The sequence below is a fragment of the Engystomops pustulosus genome, chromosome 6 (genome assembly GCF_040894005.1).
Source record: "Engystomops pustulosus chromosome 6, aEngPut4.maternal, whole genome shotgun sequence".
Taxonomy (NCBI): domain Eukaryota; kingdom Metazoa; phylum Chordata; class Amphibia; order Anura; family Leptodactylidae; genus Engystomops; species Engystomops pustulosus.
Window position 1 is genome coordinate 176,187,079 of NC_092416.1, and position 19,828 is coordinate 176,206,906.

Below are 19,828 nucleotides of genomic sequence, written 5' to 3' on the forward strand. Positions count from 1 at the left end.
TATATATGGGCACAGCACAGTACTACTACTCCTATCCTGTACATATGGGCACAGCACAGTACTACTACTCCTATCCTGTTTATATAGGCACAGCACAGTACTACTACTCCTATCCTGTATATATGGACACAGCACAGTACTACTACTCCTATTATGTATATATGAGCACAGCACAGTACTACTACTCCTATCCTGTATACATGGGCACAGCACAGTGCTACTACTCCTATCCTGTATACATGGGCACAGCACAGTACTACTACTCCTATCCTGTATATATGGGCACAACACAGTACTACTACTCCTATCCTGTATATATGGGCACAGCACAGTACTACTACTCATATCCTGTATATATGGGCACAGCACAGTACTACTACTCCTATCTTGTATATATGAGCAAAGCACAGTACTACTACTCCTATCCTGTATATATGAGTACAGCACAGCACTACTACTGCTATTCTGTATATTTGGGCACAGCACAGTACTACTACTCCTATCCTGTATATATGGGCACAGCACAGTACTACTACTCCTATCCTTCATATATGGGTACAGAACAGTATTACTACTCCTATCCTTTATATATGGACACAGCACAGTACTACTACTCCTATCCTGTATATATGGGCATAGCACAGTACTACTACTCCTATGCTGTATATATGGGCACAGCACAGTACTACTACTCCTATCTTTCATATATGGGTACAGAACAGTATTACTACTCCTATCCTTTATATATGGACACAGCACAGTACAACTACTCCTATCCTGTATATATGTGTACAGCACAGTACTACTACTCCTATCCTGTATATATGAGTACAGCACAGCACTACTACTCCTATTCTGTATATTTGGGCACAGCACAGTACTACTACTCCTATCCTGTATATATGGGCACAGCACAGTACTTCTACTCCTATCCTGTATATATGTGTACAGCACAGTACTACTACTCCTATCCTGTATATATGGGCACAGCACAGTACTACTACTCCTATCCTGTATATATGGGCACATCACAGTACTACTACTCCTATCCTTTATATATGGGCACAGCACAGTACTAGTACTCCTATCCTGAATATATGGGCACAGCACAGTACTACTACTCCTATCCTTCATATATGGGTACAGAACAGTATTACTACTCCTATCCTTTATATATGGACACAGCACAGTACTACTACTCCTATCCTGTATATATGGGCATAGCACAGTACTACTACTCCTATGCTGTATATATGGGCACAGCACAGTACTACTACTCCTATCTTTCATATATGGGTACAGAACAGTATTACTACTCCTATCCTTTATATATGGACACAGCACAGTACAACTACTCCTATCCTGTATATATGAGCACAGCATTGTACTACGACTCCTATCCTGTATATATGAGCAAAGCACAGGTCTACTACTCATATCCTGTATATAAGGACACAGTACAGTACTACTACTCCTATCCTGTATATATGGGCACAGCACAGTACTACTACTCCTATCCTGTATATATGGGCACAGCACAGTACTACTACTCCTATCCTTTATATATGGGTACAGCACAGTACTAGTACTCCTATCCTGAATATATGGGCACAGCACAGTACTACTACTCCTATCCTTCATATATGGGTACAGAACAGTATTACTACTCCTATCCTTTATATATGGACACAGCACAGTACTACTACTCCTATCCTGTATATATGGGCATAGCACAGTACTACTACTCCTATGCTGTATATATGGGCACAGCACAGTACTACTACTCCTATCTTTCATATATGGGTACAGAACAGTATTACTACTCCTATCCTTTATATATGGACACAGCACAGTACAACTACTCCTATCCTGTATATATGAGCACAGCACAGTACTACTACTACTATCCTGTATATATGGGCACAGCAAAGTACTACTACTCTTATCCTGTATATATGAGCACAGCACAGTACTACTACTCATATCCTGTATATATGGGCACAGCGCAGTACTACTATTCCTATCCTGTATATATGGGCACAACCCAGTATTACTACAGCTATCCTATATATACGGGCACAGCACAGTACGACTACTCCTATGCTGAATATATGGGCAAAGCACAGTACTACTACTCCTATCCTGTATATATGGGTACAGCACAGTACTACTACTCCTATCCTTTATATATGGGTACAGCACAGTCCTACTACTCCTATCCTGTATATATGGGCACAGCACAGTACGACTACTCCTATGCTGAATATATGGGCAAAGCACAGTACTACTACTCCTATCCTGTATATATGGGTACAGCACAGTACTACTACTCCTATCCTTTATATATGGGTACAGCACAGTCCTACTACTCCTATCCTGTATATATGGGCACAGCACAGTACTACTACTCCTATCCTGTACATATGGGCACAGCAAAGTACTACTACTCTTATCCTGTATATATGAGCACAGCACAGTACTACTACTCATATCCTGTATATATGGGCACAGCGCAGTACTACTATTCCTATCCTGTATATATGGGCACAACCCAGTATTACTACAACTATCCTATATATACGGGCACAGCACAGTACTACTACTCCTATGCTGAATATATGGGCAAAGCACAGTACTACTACTCCTATCCTGTATATATGGGTACAGCACAGTACTACTACTCCTATCCTTTATATATGGGTACAGCACAGTCCTACTACTCCTATCCTGTATATATGGGCACAGCACAGTACTACTACTCCTATCCTGTACATATGGGCACAGCACAGTACTACTACTCCTATCCTGTATATATGGATACAGCACAGTACTACTACTCCTATCCTGTATATATGGGCACAGCACAGTACTACTACTCCTATCCTGTATATATGGATACAGCATAGTACTACTACTCCTATCCTGTATATATAGGCACAGCGCAGTACTACTACTCCTATCCTGTATATATGGGCACAGCACAGTACTACTACTCCTATCCTGTATATATAGGCACAGCACAGTACTACTACTCCTATCCTGTATGTACATGCACAGCACATTACTACTACTCCTATCCTGTATATATGGGCACAGCACAGTACTACTACTCCTATCCTGTATATATGGATACAGCACAGTACTACTACTCCTATCCTGTATATATGGGCACAGCACAGTACTACTACCACTATCCTATATATATGGGCACAGCACAGTACTACTACTCCTATCCTGTATATATGGACACAGCACTGCACTACTACTCCTATCCTGTATATATGGGCACAGCACAGTACTACTACTCCTATCCTGTATATATGAGCACAGCACAGTACTACTTCTCCTATCCTGTATATATGGCCACAGTACTACTACAACTATCCTATATATATGGGCACAGCATAGTACGACTACTCCTATCCTGTATATATGGGCACAGCAAAGTACTACTACTCCTATCCTGTATATACAGGCACAGCACAGTACTACTACTCCTATCCTGTATATGGGAACAGCACAGTACTACTACTCCTATCCTGTATATTTGGGCACAGCACAGTACTACTACTACTCCTATCCTGTATATATGGGCACAGTACAGTACTACTACTCCTATCCTGTATATATGGCCACAGTACTACTACTCCTATCCTGTATATATGGGTACAGCACAGTACTACTACTCCTATCCTGTATATATGGCCACAGTACTACTAGTCCTATCCTGTATATATGGGCACAGCACAGTACTACTACTCCTATCCTGTATATATGGGCACAGTACTACTACTCCTATCCTGTATATATGGCCACAGTACTACTAGTCCTATCCTGTATATATGGGCACAGCACAGTACTACTACTCTTATTCTGTATACATGGGCACAGTACAGTACTACTACTCCTATCCTGTATATATGTCTGTCTCTGTCTGTCTCTCTTTCTCTCTGTCTGTCTGTCTCTCTATCTCTGTATCTCTTTCTCGCTGTCTGTCTGTCTCTGTCTGTCTCTCTTAGTCTCTGTCTTTCGCTCTCTGTCTGTCTCTCTCTGTCTGTCTCTCTTTGTCTCTGTCTGTTTCTGTCTGTCTCTCTTTCTTGCTGTCTGTCTGCCTGTCTCTGTCTGTCTCTCTTTCTCTCTGTCTGTCTCTGTCTGTTTCTCGCCCTTAGATGACATTCTGATTTGTATGGGGCTGTCCTGATTCTCCACAAACGTGATGTTAATTGCCTGGTATACATCAGATATGACAAGTGTGACTTTTTCTGACTACATGCTGAACTGATTTGTTGTCTGTAACTACGGAAACACATATATATATATATATACCTAGGTTCTGTCTATGCAAAGCAATGGGGCAGATTTACTTACCCGGTCCATTCGCGATCCAGCGGCACGTTCTCACGATCCATTGCTGGGTGAAGGTAAGCGCGTGACCACCAACACTTTTTTTTTTAAAAATGCGGCGGTTTTTCCGAATTCGCCGGGTTTTCGTTCTGCCACGCCCCCCCCCCGATTTCCGTTGCGTGCATGCCAGGGCTGATGCGCCACAATCCGATTGCGTGCACCAAAATCCCGGGGCAATTCAGGAAAAATCTGCGCAAATCGGAAATATTCGGGTAACACGTCGGTAAAACGCGAATCGGGCCCTTAGTAAATGACCCCCAATATGTATTTTCCATCATGATTTCTAGCTGAGTTTCTTCCTTTTTATTTTTCACATGTTATAGCTTAAATGATAGATTGCTAAATACTATACGCCCCTTTAGGGGGATGTCCAGGAGTAAAATATTGATAATTTAACCTCAGAACAGTCCATCAATATCTGGACAGATGAGAATATGATGCTGGGAATCCCTCTGCCTGCAGCTGACACAACCAGACAGCTCCATACACTGTTTAGTGGTCATGCCAGGGAAGTGCAGCTCAATTTCCTATGACCTTAATGGGCTCATGTAATGATTGATGTCTTAACATACATATACGTATGGGATCCTTTTATTTTATGTATTTCTTAACCTGAAACAAATTAAATCAATAAAAATGTTGGGCTGGAAATTTGCCAATTTTTCAATATCGACCGAATTCTCTGCAAAGTTTTCTGGATTCCTGGACATTCTGTGAACTAGGAATCTATTACATCCGTGTCCTGGGATCCACTGGACAAGATCCTGTTTATGTGATCCAGTACAGCCTGTACAATTCGTGTAGAACATTGGGGCACATTTACTTACCCGGTCCTGTCGTGATCCCGCGGTGCGTTGTCCTACAAGGATTCGGATCCGGCGTGATTCACTAAGGTCGTGCATCTAATTTCCTGCATGTGTCGCTGCTGCGCTGAGGTCCGCCGGGGTTCCCCTGCTTCTTCCTGGTGCCTGTGAGTGCTTGATCTTGCGACACATTTCGTTTTTTAAATTCCGCATTTTTTTCCGAATCCGACGGGTTGTCCGATGGCCACGCCCCCCAATTTCTGTCGCGTGCAAGCCGGCGCCGATGCACCACAATCCGATCGCCCCAAAAACCTGGGGCAATTTGGCGCAAAACGGCAATATTTAGGAAGACCCAACGGAATTGCGGTCCGTGGACCCTTAGTAATTGTGCCCCATTGTATTACATAATGGGGCACATTTACTCACCCGATCCTGTCACGATCCCGCGGTGCCGCAATTCACTAAGATCGTGTGTCCGATATCCTGCATGCGTCGCTTCCCTGCTCAGGTCCGCCGGAGTTCACCTGCCTCTTCCTGGTGCACGTGAGTGCTTGATCTTGCGACACAAATCGTTTTTTAAATTCCGCGGTTTGTCCGAATCCGTCGGGTTGTCCAACGGCTGGCCCCCCTGATTCTCAGGGGAATTCGGCGCAAAACGGAAATATTCGGGAAACCCGACGAAAGTGGGGCGTTCGGACCCTTAGTAAATGAGCCCCAATATCTGCAAATAGAAATCTGGTGATCTTTTAGGATCATTTCACCCTCCTCTTTATTGCATTGTGAGTACACACCTCAAATTCTTGGAAATATTTTATTATCCCTTTTCATGGGACCATAGTGAAGATGTGACATTGTGAAACAAAGTAGATTCATTGTTTGTCCTTTACCAATAATGTGAACGCCTCTTCGCTGTCATAGAGGAGGTGATGGAGTAGGAGGAGGGGGCGTGTGTTATGATCATTTTCATTGTCCTCCTCTGCTCCAGCGCCTCCTCTCTGACAGTGGAGAGGATGATAATGGTCAGATACTGAGGTTGATATCTCAGCAACTATAGGGGTTATAAAGATAATTGAAAGTGCTCCAGAATCCAGGCAACTGATCTGTTCATCTCAACATGGAGTTATTTTGGGAAAATGATATTGATAACCTATCCCCGCTTTGAAATTTAGCTCCAATATCTTTATAGTTGCCAGAACTGGGAACTGCACTTCATCTTCTAATAAAATGTATAAGAACTAAGCTGCATTTCCAGTCTCCAGCCACAGCACGGAGATTGGCGCTGCCCTACAAGTGCCAGGATAGGTCATGAATATAATTATTCAAGAAAATCCCTTTAAGACTTTGCTCATATCTTACATTCTATGTGTTGTGTGACTAGGTCTTCACTATCATTGTCCTGGAATATTTGGTTACATAACAACTTGGCTGCCATTCAATACGTATGCTCCGAAAAAACAGCTTTCATCTTGTAGAAACAGCGCCACGCGTGCCTACAGGTCACACGTAGTAGCGCAGCTCATGTAATTCATATAGAACCTTATGACAGGTGTGAAAACATAATAAAAAGTGAAGGAAACTTTTCTATTATATTGCCCAAAAAAATTTATTTTAAAAAATAAAAAAACTATTTTCTGTCCGTTTCTCCTTCCGAAAGTCCAGTATATGCGAGTACGATAAGCAGGTCTCTTTATCCTGGACACTGAATGAAACGCTCTCTCTGTCACGACTATTGATGGAAATGTCATGGAAACTTCTCCAAAGAGCAATTTTCTGGGGAATTTTTTTATTTTTGCTTTTCCTCTACGGACCAGGCTTTATTTTGACTCTCTACATGGCGTCTGCCTTTCCTGGTAGGAGCCATGGATTCTAGGAGGTTGGAAGGACTTGGGTGTAAGGACGTTCTTCAGTAAACGCATTTCCTGTTATTTTTTCCAGGGGAATGTAAGAGGCAATTAAATATTAAATGAATGCGGCATTTAGTAGATAGGGCTCGGCGCGGAGGTATCAGTAATAGGAGCTGACGGCTGCACGCAGATCCTCCCTCCCTAATAAATCACCCTCTCTGTCAGTGGCCGCGAGGCGACAGGTTCCAGGAGAGGTGGAGAGAGCAACAAGGACCCAAGACATAGAAGAAGTAGAAAAAACAAGAGGAAAACAAACAAAACAAAACTTGGAACCTGTAATTGCTACATAATTAAGGTCAATATTTGCTAAATTTTTAAGTTGTTTTTGAAAACAATTTATTAGCATTAGATGAAAGCTTCTGAGTATCGAGGCTTTGGGTTATATTAATCGTCCTAGAATCCAGGTCCAAAACTATTGAAAAAAGTTTGGACCGTGTTTCTGGTTAGACCGACCCCTCAGGAGATGTGAGACTACTCTAGTTCCCCTACTGGAGCCGTGGCAAGCTAAACATGTTGCCAAACTTTAAATTCTCCAAAAATGTTTGTTCCATGATGACCTCTACCAAAACTTACTACTAAAGCTGGCTCACCTACTAGGAGGCATCTAAGATTATGAATAGGGATGAACAGACCACAACCCGAATGGCGAAATTCTGAAGCTATGGTTTGGGCTCACACCTACCGGTAACACCTACTACTGGTTCCAACAATGATCACCGGTGTCAACCCTTTAAATGCCTTCCCATTAGATGAAAGCTTCTGAGTATCGAGGCTTTGGGTTATATTAATCGTCCTAGAATCCAGGTCCAAAACTATTGAAAAAAGTTTGGACCGTGTTTCTGGTTAGACCGACCCCTCAGGAGATGTGAGACTACTCTAGTTCCCCTACTGGAGCCGTGGCAAGCTAAACATGTTGCCAAACTTTAAATTCTCCAAAAATGTTTGTTCCATGATGACCTCTACCAAAACTTACTACTAAAGCTGGCTCACCTACTAGGAGGCATCTAAGATTATGAATAGGGATGAACAGACCACAACCCGAATGGCGAAATTCTGAAGCTATGGTTTGGGCTCACACCTACCGGTAACACCTACTTCTGGTTCCAACAGTGATCACCGGTGTCAACCCTTTAAATGCCTTCCCATTAGATGAATGCTTCCGAGCATTGAGGCTTTGGGTTGTATTAATTGTCCTAGAATCCAGGTCCAAAACTATTGAAAAAACTTTTGACCGTGTTTCTGGTTAGACCGACCCATCAGGAGATGTGAGACTACTCTAGTTCCCCTACTGGAGCCGTGGCAAGCTAAAAAGTTGCCGAACTTTAAATTCTCCAAAAATGTTTGTTCCATGATGACCTCTACCAAAACTTACTACTAAAGCTGGCTCACCTACTAGGAGGCATCTAAGATTATGAATAGGGATGAACAGACCACAACCCGAATGGCGAAATTCTGAAGCTATGGTTTGGGCTCACACCTACCGGTAACACCTACTTCTGGTTCCAACAGTGATCACCGGTGTCAACCCTTTAAATGCCTTCCCATTAGATGAATGCTTCCGAGCATTGAGGCTTTGGGTTGTATTAATTGTCCTAGAATCCAGGTCCAAAACTATTGAAAAAACTTTTGACCGTGTTTCTGGTTAGACCGACCCATCAGGAGATGTGAGACTACTCTAGTTCCCCTACTGGAGCCGTGGCAAGCTAAAAAGTTGCCGAACTTTAAATTCTCCAAAAATGTTTGTTCCATGATGACCTCTACCAAAACTTACTACTAAAGCTGGATCACCTACTAGGAGGCATCTAAGATTATGAATAGGGATGAACAGACCACAACCCAAATGGCGAACTTCTGAAGCTATGGTTTGGGCTCACACCTACCGATAACACCTACTACTGGTTCCAACAATGATCACCGGTGTCAACCCTTTAAATGCCTTCCCATTAGATGAAAGCTTCTGAGTATTGAGGCTTTGGGTTGTATTAATCGTCCTAGAATCCAGGTCCAAAACTATTGAAAAAAGTTTTGACCGTGTTTCTGGTTAGACTGGCCCATCAGGAGATGTGAGACTACTCTAGTTCCCCTACGGGAGCCGTGGCAAGCTAAAAAGTTGCCGAACTTAAAATTCTCCTAAAATTTTTGTTCCGTGATGACCTCTACCAAAACTTACTACTAAAGCTGGCTCACCTACTAGGAGGCATCTAAGATTATGAATAGGGATGAGCGGACCTCAAACCGAATGGCGAGCTTCTGAAGCTATGGTTTGGGCTCACACCTACCGATAACACCTACTACTGGTTCCAACAGCAATCACCGGTGTCAACCCATGCCAGCCAAGGCATTTAAATGGCGGTGGTGATCATGCCAACAATTTTCTCAAAGATCGACACTGCCTGATGATGTTACTCTGGTGACATTTAAAGGATTTACCTCTGTGATTGGTGGCAACATGGATTGTGGGTGTTAGCGGTGGGTATTTGGGATTGGGTCCCCTAATTGAACTTTTGGTTGAGGTTAGGGGGAACTCTACGATCCTCTCTCTCCTCAATAGTTATGAACTATTGTTCTACAGGGCACAGGTTCCTACCCAACTTTGAAATACACTTATGAGTTCTGTCCAACAGGTATCTCTGCTAACCCTTTCCACAAACATGCACACATAGTTCAGCTGGGTCTATAGTATAAGAAAATATCTACCTCACTCCAAATATGAAAATCAGAATTGTGATACTTCTCTTGGTGTAGTGTAGACACCCTCTTGTCATGGTTACAGGTCAAAGGAGCTTGTACATGTATCAGACATCACATCATCCTGAGCTTGTACATGTATCAGACATCACATCATCCTGAGCTTGTACATGTATCAGACATCACATCATCCTGAGCTTGTACATGTATCATGCATCACATCATCCTGAGCTTGTACATGTATCAGACATCACATCATCCTGAGCTTGTACATGTATCAGACATCACATCATCCTGAGCTTGTACATGTATCAGACATCACATCATCCTGAGCTTGTACATGTATCACCCATCACATTCCTCCTGAACTTGTACATGTATCAGACATCACATCATCCTGAGCTTGTACATGTATCAGACATCACATCATCCTGAGTTTGTACATGTATCAGGTATCACATCATCCTGAGCTTGTACATGTATTAGACATCACATCATCCTGAGCTTGTACATGTATCAAACATCACATCATTCTGAGCTTGTACATGTATTAGATATCACATCATCCTGAGCTTGTACATGTATCAGACATCACATCATCCTGAGCTTGTACATGTATCAGACATCACATCATCCTGAGCTTGTACATGTATCAGACATCACATCATCCTGAGCTTATACATGTATCAGATATCACATCATCCTGAGCTTGTACATGCATCAGACATCACATCATCCTGAGCTTGTACATGTATCAAACATCACATCATTCTGAGCTTGTACATGTATTAGATATCACATCATCCTGAGCTTGTACATGTATCAGACATCACATCATCCTGAGCTTATACATGTATCAGACATCACATCATCCTGAGCTTGTACATGTATCAGACATCACATCATCCTGAGCTTATACATGTATCAGATATCACATCATCCTGAGCTTGTACATGTATTAGACATCACATCATCCTGAGCTTGTACATGTATCAGACATCACATCATCCTGAGCTTGTACATGTATCAGGCATCACATCACCCTGAGCTTATACATGTATCAGATATCACATCATCCTGAGCTTGTACATGTATAATATATCAAATAATCCTGAGCTTGTACATGTATCAGACATCACATCATCCTGAGCTTGTACATGTATCAGATATCACATCATCCTGAGCTTGTACATGTATCAGACATCACATCATCCTGAGCTTGTACATGTATAATATATCAAATAATCCTGAGCTTGTACATGTATCAGGCATCACATCATCCTGAGCTTATACATGTATCAGGTATCACATCATCCTGAGCTTGTACATGTATTAGACATCACATCATCCTGAGCTTGTATATATACCAGGTATCACATCATCCTGTGGCAGCAAGGTCCAAATTGTCACTCTGACAGTAAAGAACCCTCTTTATGATGATGGTTATACATCTTTCTGCCAGATGTAGAGAATTTGCCTTGTCCTTGTAATAGGCCTAGGTATAAAAAGATCATTCATGTATTTTTACATTGTTTGTATTTCTAGGGTTTGTCAGAAGATTGAATAATGACGGCGCTCCACAGATTCGGGTCTCTGTGCTATGACTTTTATTGTGTTGCTTTTCCTTGCAGCTCATTCAGATGCGCGGCGCCACGCAGGAATAATATAAATAGTATGCACACAGCCTAACAGTGTCTGCGCGTGAATCATATACGCTGCATATGTAAAACTGTGCAACTCGAAGTCCACTCTGTGTGCCAAGAGCAACCGCAAGGTATACAGTATCCCAGCAAGGGCACACCGTATCCAGGATGGCTTTAACACGGGGAAACAGAGGCTGGAACCTTATTTCCTTTTATATTTTACTTAGATTAGTCTCCTCTCAGTGGGGTGGTTTCTTAATTGGTGGAGTGCGATGGTGTAAGCCGCGAGCCTCGAACCCCTGCTCTGCTTCTTAGGTTACACTGAGGAAGTACAACGAGAATATATCCTGCTCGCCAATATCTGTAACCATTTCAATGGGAGGAAAAGACATGAAACTTAATCAACTTTTCCCGAAATTTACAAGGGATTTGAGCCTTGTCTTTGGAAGTTGACTTATTTTTCTACCAGCGTCCTGAGATGATGAGATGCGAGAGCCGGGGCTCCTGGAAGTTGAGTTTATTTGAGTTTTTACTGCAAAGCTCCTTTGTTGGCGAAGATTGAGTGACAAGTCCATTCAGAATTATCCTGTAGGGGGGGTATGGCTTGTGGTGTGCAGACGTAGCAACAGGTTTTGGTGCCTAAGGAGGGGGCCCTCTGCCATATGAGAAAGACACCGGTGTTATAAATGGCCTGGTTACAGGTTTTACATTGGGGCCCAAGAACCTTAAGCTTCTCATATGACTCCTTTTGAAAGATTAGAATTAGAGATGAGCGAGCACTAAAATGCTCGAGTGCTCGTTATTCGAGACAAACTTTTCCAGATGCTCGAGTGCTCGTCTCGAATAACGAGCCCCATTGAAGTCAATGGGAGACTCGAGCATTTTTCAAAGGGACCATGGTTCGGGAATAAAATGTGTTATTTAATTGAAAAAGAATGTCTTCTGATAAGTGATCAGATGTATGCAAACATCTGCAATCTATTCTTCACTGTTCCGCGCGTATATTATCTCCCGACAAGTTAGCAGATGTGAAGAACAGTGAAGAATAGAATAAAAACAGTGAACACAGGATCATTTAAGTGAAAAACACAGTGAAGAATAGATTGCAGATGTTCGGCACATCTGCTTACTTGTCGGGAGATTTGATGTCCCGGGATCCGCTGCTCTTCTTTCACTGAAGTCTCCCCGATCTCCGTTCGGCACCCCTATGTCTCCGTTCTGCTGCTCCCCGATGTCTCCGTTCTGCTGCTCCCCTATGTCTCCGTTCTGCTGCTCCCCGATGTCTCCGTTCTGCTGCTCCCCGATGTCTCCGTTCTGCCGCCCCATGTCTCCGTTCTGCTGCTCCCCTATGTCTCCGTTCTGCTGCTCCCCTATGTCTCCGTTCTGCCGCCCCATGTCTCCGTTCTGCTGCTCCCCTATGTCTCTGTTCTGCTGCTCCCCAATGTCTCCGTTCTGCTGCTCCCCTATGTCTCCGTTCTACTGCTCCCCGATGTCTCCGTTCTGCTGCTCCCCTATGTCTCCGTACTGCCGCCCCATGTCTCCGTTCTGCTGCTCCCCGATGTCTCCGTTCTGCTGCTCCCCTATGTCTCCGTTCTGCTGCTCCCCGATGTCTCCGTTCTGCTGCTCCCCTATGTCTCCGTTCTGCCGCCCCATGTCTCCGTTCTGCTGCTCCCCTATGTCTCCGTTCTGCTGCTCCCCTATGTCTCCGTTCTGCCGCCCCATGTCTCCGTTCTGCTGCTCCCCTATGTCTCCGTTCTGCTGCTCCCCGATGTCTCCGTTCTGCTGCTCCCCTATGTCTCCGTTCTGCTGCTCCCCGATGTCTCCGTTCTGCCGCCCCATGTCTCCGTTCTGCTGCTCCCCGATGTCTCCGTTCTGCTGCTCCCCGATGTCTCCGTTCTGCTGCTCCCCAATGTCTCCGTTCTGCTGCTCCCCGATGTCTCCGTTCTGCTGCTCCCCGATGTCTCCGTTCTGCTGCTCCCCGATGTCTCCGTTCTGCTGCTCCCCGATGTCTCCGTTCTGCTGCTCCCCGATGTCTCTGTGCTGCTCACCGTGTTCTTCAATGTGTTCTTCATACATATGTATTGTTCTTCACATACTATTTTGTTCGCACCGTTCCGCGCGTATCTTCCGACAAGTAAGCAGATGTGCCGAACATCTGTAATCTATTCTTCACTGTGTTTTTCACTGTGTTTTTCACTTAAATGATCCTGTGTTCACTGTGTTCACTGTTTTTATTCTATTCTTCATTGTTCTTCACTGTGTTTTTTTAATTAAATGCTCGATCTCGAGCAGGAGAAATACTCGTCCGAGCAACAAGCCGTTTCGAGTACCTTAATACTCGAACGAGCATCAAGCTCGGACGAGTATACTCGCTCATCTCTAATTAGAATCCATCTGGGGAACTGTGTTGAAATCTTTACAAAACGTTGGGCTTTAGTAGAGTGGAGTTTATGACAATGGGGCACATTTACTTACCCGGTCCATTCGCGTTCCAGCGGCGGCTTCTCCGACGAGCGTTCGGGTCTTCCGGTGATTCATGAAGGTCCTGCGCCTGATGTCCACCAGGTGTCGCTGCTGCGCCGAGGTCCGCCGAGTTGTGTCGGAGTTCACTGATCTCTTCCTGGTGCATGTAAGTATGGCGCATGCGACCAATTTTTTTTTTAAATGCGGTGGTTTTTTCGAATCCGTTGGGTTTTCGTTCGGCCACGCCCCCCCATTTCTGTCGCGTGCATGCCAGCGCCGATGCGCCACAATCCGATCGCGTGCGCCAAAATCCCGGGGCAATACAGGGAAAATCGTCGCAAATCGGAAATATTCGGGTAACACGTCGGGAAAACGCGAATCGGGCCCTTAGTAAATGACCCCCAATGTTTTTGGGAAAGAAATCAAGGAAAAGATCCAAAAATATGCAAAACTTGTCCTTAAGTTGTGGCTGGTGCCTCATTCAGGTGAACGGAGCCACACGTGGAGAGGTATAGAGCAATTTTTGGAAGAGAATAGCCATTTTTTTGAAATTCACCATAAACCTTAGAGTTAAGGTAATTTCAAAACCCTTAAATTCACAATCGTTTGCCCCCAGTCAGTTTTTTATGGAGTTTCCATATGGCACCACTTTATTAAGAGATGGTGTCAAGACCACTAGGGCCTATCTGTATGGAGAATCAGAAAACAATGGGCGAGATCTATCACCACCTTGTCTGGTTTCTTGTATTGCTTTATAAGACTTTTTGGTCTCAGTTAACACGTTATGGTCTAAGTTGAGAAAAGTCCCAACTGTGACCAAAAAGTCTCAAACAGCAGTACAAGAAACCAGACAACGTAGTGATAGATGTCGCCCGATGACTTGAGAAGAGTGGACAAGACATCCCAGGGTGGCATACTTTTTTAAGTTGTCAATCTGGATTTTTTTTTTTTGATACAGTGGCCCTATGGAATTTTGTAAAAACATAGCGTTGGCTGTAAGGCAACTATTGGTGCTCGATATTCTATGAGGTCCGGGTTATTGGTAACTGAACCAGTATTTGGTAAAGGAGCCAAATTCACCATTAGCATTTCCAACATTAGACATGATTCATAAGAATGTACTACATCAGACAGGTGTGTGGCCTTTAAGGTTCAACAAGGACCAAGTTATAGGCAATGGAACATTAATTTGGAAAAGGGGCCCCGTGATGGGCATGTTCACTACTTGTATCTCCAACATTCGACCTAATCCATAAAGATGTGCTATCTCAGATAGTTGTGTGGTCTTCAAGTTTTATCAAGGACCAAGTTATGGATAATTGAACAATCATTTGGAAAAGGGGCCCTGTGATAGTCACGTTCACTACTTGTATCTCCAACATTGGACCTAATTCATAAGGATGTGCTATCTCAGACAGTTGTGTGGTCTTCAAGGTTCAATATATATATATATATATATATATATATATATAAGTTATGGGTAGTGGAACATTGATTTGAAAAAGGGGACCTGTAATGGTCATCTTTACCCCTTGCATCTCCAACATTGGACCTAATTCATAAGGATGTTGTCAGGAATCAGGGTATGGAACGAGTAGTCTGTGGACCCTCTGGACCACCACGGGGAATGATGGTACTAGCCGACACCCGGGACAGGAGTCTAAGTGGTGCCTGGTCTTCACCAGAGCCCGCAGCAAAGTGGGATGGTCTTGCTGCGGCGTGGTACCACCAGGTCATTCCACGGGTGTGACTAGGCCTGCCGTGGCAGCTAAGGTAGTACGGAGATGCAGGACACAGTCTGAACCTGGGGTGACAGCAGGAGAACAGCTTGAGAGGATACGCTGGAACTCACGGCACTAACACAGGACCTGGCACACGGTACAGGCAGGCAGGGAAGGACTGGCACACGGAACAGGAACATGGAGGAATACTGGTAACACAGGAACACAGAGGAACACTGGTAACGCAGCAACACTGGAGGGCAAGAAATGATGCTGAAGATCCGGCAAGGCAGGAAGGGAGGTGCCGGATTATAAAGCGGAGCCGGATTAGTCAGCACCAATCAGGAGGACGCTGGCCCTTTAAGACTCGAAGAGCCGGCGTGTGCGTGCCCTAGAGAGGGGAGACGCGCGTGGCCTGGTCGGATCCTGAGCAGGAGCGTGGAGAGGTGAGTCCCTGCAATGGTCATGTTAATCACTTGCATTTCCAATATTGGGTTAGATTCCCAATGACTTTCTAAAATACATTGATGTTTTATTGATCTGGAGAACTAGAACTTGAGAAATCATTCCATTACGGTTGTGATTTGGGTGACCACTGATTTGCCCATTTTATATGCACCGCTCTGCCCTGAACAAAGGATGACACTGATTTTTTGATGTTTTATGCTGTTCTTTTGGGAAGGGGTAATAAGATTTGCAGTATGTAAGCTTCCACTCTTTTGTCTGGTACAGCTGGAGGAAGTTGCTGCGTTGCAATGTACTGATCAAAGGCCAAACCATTCACTCATTCATCCCAATTAAGTAATATCAGAAGTAAACAGAAGTCGGTTGAGCGCGACCACGATATGTTCCAAAAGGGAACAATTTACAAGATAAAAGACAGCTTAATTCAATGTACCTTCACACGTGTATGTAGACGTCTATTTGTCCGGCCCCCGATACCCGCGCCTTGGCCAAGGACCTGTAATGCCATCTAGTATGTAGCCGGCCAGATCGGAGAGCGGAGAGATGCACAACAAACCTCTCGCCGCCTCCTCAAAAACCTGATTGTTCTCACTTACACAGCAAGAGACATAAGCAAGCGATTTGTCCAAGATCCAAATGCAACATTTGTACCCGGTCCAAGTGTAATAGGATCCAGAGAATTTTTTTTAGACTTGAGTGTGTTTTAAGATAATGGGATGTTGGTTGGCGATACCGAGAAGCTCCCAGAAATAACTGTATACTTTGTCTTCCCATATCCTGCATTAAGAGGAAATCTGCCATTTGATCTGATGCAGTATGAACCAAACATACCTTGAGAATGCTGTAGCTACACTGCTGCAGAAACATATCTTGTTTAATCCCTTAATTGAGTGGTTTTGCTGGAAAAACAATGATAAAATTATGATAATGAGGCTCTGTCACTCCTGGGCTGGCTCAGCATTTCTCCTCTTACCCTAATTATGCACTGCTTGAGAAAATGGTGTAATCACTGTGTTATCCCTGACAGGCAGAAGTAATCAATCGCTGCACCATCCCCCAGCTGTTTTGTATGAGTCATCCAGCTCGAGTTGATTAGTCCTGTCTGGACAGTTCAGGAAGGTCCTTGTAATGTGTTAATGTACGGTAACCAGCAGCACCCAGCTTTCCCAAGATCATGAATTTTATAATTGTTTTTTGAGCATAACCCCTCGGATCAGGGATTAAACAAGATATGTTTCTGCATCAGTGTTGCTACAGCATTCTCCAGGCATGATTGGTTCACAATGCATAAAAATAAATGATAGAAAATCAATCATCAAAATCCATCATAATAAACCAGGGACATTACTCGTAGATCCAGGCACCGGGACTGCGGTAATTTTCTTTTATGTGTTATCCATGTCCATCTTTTATAATGATGCTATTGAGCTATGGGTCTATGGGCAGGTTACCAGAGCCCTTCTATGCTGTAGATTCACAGGCTGTTACACTTTGTAGGATCACTGCCAATATTAGAGGAAATGCAGGTGGGATGGTGAGATATGTTGCTGCACAGTGTAACAACACATCGTGAAGCCAGAGCGCAGAGGGCTTCTGTAACACACCCACAGCCCTTCTGAGTCATTAGCATAATTTCTAAAGTTGATTTTAGAAGGAAGGAGGCCATGGATAACACATATAAGAAGATACCACAGTCCCGGTGCCTGGATCTAAGAGTAATGTCCCTGGTTTATCAGGATGGATTTTGATGGCAGATTCTAATGGGTGCCAGGTCGGGGTGTACGTAGCTGCTGTGGAATGTCACCTAATGAAGTATAAGCCGGGACTACGAGCAGTTGCTAATAACACACATCCTGATCCTCCTTTGATATCCGTTGCAGAGTTACGTGCGGGAGTCCTGAGACTATGGGCAAGGAGGGAGATTGATATTCACACCTAAATCCTATCCAAACAGAGGAACTGAAGGTAAAGGTGTCGCCCCTGTCTCCTGTTTCTTGCACTTTTGTCTTACGTTACCCCAGAGAATGACTTCTATTATGTAAGGAATTTGATTTTCTTTAAAGTAACAGGACCCCCAGCTGGAGGACCCCCAGTGGGCAGCCGTGGACGGGAAGGAAGTGAGAGAGAGCGCAATTCTCTGGTGTCAACGTGTAGCAAGAGCCTCAAATACGAAAAGGGGAAAAAATGAAGTCACAGGTCAACGTCTCCAGAGTCATTATCACTCCGACTGCGAAAAGCTGGAAGCCGCGCGCTAAATCTTTACTGTTAATTAATGACAAATGTGAGGAGGAAGGATGTGCCAGCACAGAAGGAAGGAAAACCCAAAGTTTTCCCCTCTGCACCACGGACCATCAGGTATTACAGAAATAACAGGAACACATGACTGAAACCAAAGGACCACCAAAAGCAGAAATGGCAAGTTCTTGTTTTACTACAAAAATGTTAATTTACTAAATAAAAAGAGGAATTTTTTCCTGAACTTAAAGTCAACGTGTCACCGGAGCTGTCAGAAAGTAGAATATATAGAGGGAGAGAGGATGCGCTATGTTATATACAGCTTCATAGGATTCACATGAGAAGTTCTCAGTGAAGAGAAGAGAATAACTCCTAGTAGAGACTCTCTACTAGAGACCTGATCCTTATTACTCCGCCCACACACAGGGATTGGCAGTGAGAGTCCTGATTACTCCGCCCACACACAGTGATTGACAGTGAGAGTTCTGATTACTCCTCCCACACACAGTGATTGACAGTGAGAGTCCTAATTACCCCGCCCACACACAGTGAGTGACAGTGAGAGTCCTGATAGCTCCGCCCACACATAGTGATTGGCAGTGAGAGTCCTGATTACTCCACCCTCATATAGTGATTGACAGTAAGAGTCCTGATTACTCCTCCCACACACACAGATTGACAGTGAGAATCCTGATTACCCTGCCCACACACAGTGATTGACAGTGATAGTCCTGATTACGCCGCCCTCATATAGTGACTTACAGTGAGAGTTCTGATTACCCCACCCACACAAAGTGATTGACAGTGATAGTTCTGATTACTCCTCCCACACACAGTGATTGACAGTGAGAGTCCTGATTACACCACCCACACACAGTGATTGACAGTGAGAATCCTGATTACCCCGCCCACACACAGTGATTGACAGTGATAGTCCTGATTACTCCTCCCACATACAGTGACTGACAGTGATAGTCCTGATTACCCCGCCCACACACAGTGATTGACAGTGAGAATCCTGATTACCCCGCCCACACACAGTGATTGACAGTGAGAATCCTGATTACCCCGCCCACACACAGTGATTGACAGTGATAGTTCTGATTACTCCACCTACACACAGTGATAGACAGTGATAGTCCTGATTACACCACCCACACACAGTGATTGACAGTGAGAGTCCTGATTACTCCTCCCATACACAGTGATTGACAATGATAGTCCTGATTACACCACCCACACACAGTGATTGACAGTGATAGTCCTGATTACCCCGCCTACACACAGTGATTGACAGTGAGAGTCCTGATTACCCCGCCTACACGCAGTGATTGGCAGTGAGAGTCCTGATTACTCCACCCACACACAGTGATTGACAGTGATAGTCCTGATTACTCCTCCCACATACAGTGACTGACAGTGATAGTCCTGATTACTCCACCCACACTTAGTGATTGACAGTGAGAGTCCTGATTACTCCTCCCACACACAGTGATTGGCAG

At 44.1% G+C, this 19,828-nt stretch overlaps 1 long non-coding RNA gene across 2 annotated transcripts in view; it reads left to right on the forward strand.

Annotated features, from left to right (window-relative positions):
- The window catches only part of LOC140066186 (uncharacterized), a 62,624-nt gene that overhangs the window by 40,443 nt on the left and 2,353 nt on the right, over positions 1–19,828 (forward strand). For both annotated transcript variants that reach the window (XR_011848149.1, XR_011848148.1), the window contains exons 2-3: positions 17,972–18,056; positions 18,155–18,510. This is a non-coding gene — a long non-coding RNA (uncharacterized lncRNA). The remainder of the gene's footprint in view (positions 1–17,971; positions 18,057–18,154; positions 18,511–19,828) is intronic.